The following is a 1,905-nucleotide window of genomic DNA, read 5'->3' as shown; positions in this document are numbered from 1 at the left end:
ATGTAAAAGGTGAGGACGTCCACAAATTTATCTAAGATGCAACAAGTCAATTCTTACCACTCCTTGCCTCATATATTTTATTCCAGCCACAATCAAGTTGCTCATAGATATTAAACACAGAGTTCTGTTGCTTGTACATGCTAAACACATATTTCTGTGTTGTCCCAAACTCATTCTCAGCTGTTACCTAACTAATAATCATTGTTCATGAAGCAGGAAAAGAGTCGCTTGATCCAGGATTTCCAACTGGAATCTCTCATAGTTAGATAGGTACTTTTTCCCCCTCCAATACCATTAGTACAGGCATCTAATATGTTTTCCTTTACATACCTGTTATAGTAAATTCATCCTTTACTTCTACCTAACTTTAAGCTTTTTGAGGAAATAAAGTCTATATCTATCCTATTTATTTATTTTTTTGCCATTCCAGTATATGACTAAGTATCTGACCAAGCAAATTGTCCATGCTTGCTGAATAAAACATTAACTTCTTGCTGTCTCATACATAGAGGAGTAATTCAAACTGAGCAAGTCACTTTTTACATCACAATGGGTCATAACTCAAAGGTATATTAATTTCCAGTGTAAAAAAGTTTTATGGTTTTAGGTCCACTATGTCAAAACATCTCTTCTACATTCAGTCTTAAAATAAAGTATGCATTGTAGAAACATTTTACACGTTCACCTAAGATATAGGAGTAAATCAATCCTACTTCAGCTGTCGTAAAAGATGTATTAAAAGGAGAAGATTTCTGCACTGTGTATTGGCCCACTCTTAAGTGACACGAGGAGATGAAATGTAGAATCTGAATACCTGTGACACATTATCATTAATTTTCTTGAAATCGAAGAGAATTCTGTCAGCTTAATTTCCTAGGTATCTATTCTGCTGAAATTTTTTCCAAAAGCTCCTTCTGAGTGAAGAGCTTTGTTTTCCATGTATGATTAATATGTAAATATTAAATTTAACTCATATTTTTAGAAAAGCCTATTCTTTTTTTAGTTGAATCACTATGGAAGACCAATACTGCACTTCCATAGTAATCTACCAAATAATAATTCTATCATCTTAACACCTCAATGCAATTTCAGTGAAGGCTCATAGATGCTAAACCAATAAAAATGCACATTGCCAAATGATTAGAGGTCAATATATATTTGAAATATATATTAGTTATTACAAAGAAGTTTGATGAAGTAAGATAATCTAATATAACAGTGAAGTGGCTAGAAGCATTTTGTGTAAAATGTAATCTGGACAGGTAGAACATTTATCAATAACATATGACAGGAAAAAAGTGGTTCTTTCATGTTATTTCTCTTGCCAGCTAATAAAAAAGATGTTTTCTTGAATTACTTGAATCTCTAGTTTTTGTTTTTTTCTGTTGGAATCTGACAGATGGGAGCTCAGCAGCAGCCACACAGAATGTTGCTGAATGTGATGTGTATACAAATCAGATAACACCTTTTTTCCTGGGATGCTCACTTAGCCCTCCTCCGAAACTTTGACCCACTTCATCCAATACATCCTCACAACAAAATTGCAAGGCATTTGTGGAATTGTCTGTGAATTGAAATTGGTTACATACCGTAGTGATTTTTTCTGGATCTCTTTATTAAATATAACTATAAAACACATTTTCCCCACATAAATATTAGATTTTTAATGTAATATTGATATTTATTTATCCTTTAAACATTATCACTTAAAAAAAACCTGATTCTATAAAGCATTTTTGGCTGTGAATTTGATGATATAAAATCAAACTCAGTTCAGTTTAAAAAATATTCAAAATATACTGACCAAATCATCTTAGGTAGAGTTTTAAAATTATAATAATCATTGATATTTATCTATTTAAACTCACAAACAAAGAAATAGTGACTCTCAAAGGCATTGAAATG

The sequence above is a fragment of the Desmodus rotundus genome, chromosome 2 (assembly GCF_022682495.2).
Source record: "Desmodus rotundus isolate HL8 chromosome 2, HLdesRot8A.1, whole genome shotgun sequence".
Classification (NCBI taxonomy): domain Eukaryota; kingdom Metazoa; phylum Chordata; class Mammalia; order Chiroptera; family Phyllostomidae; genus Desmodus; species Desmodus rotundus.
The sequence above is the reverse complement of the archived record's forward strand: the minus strand, read 5'-3'. Positions refer to the sequence as shown.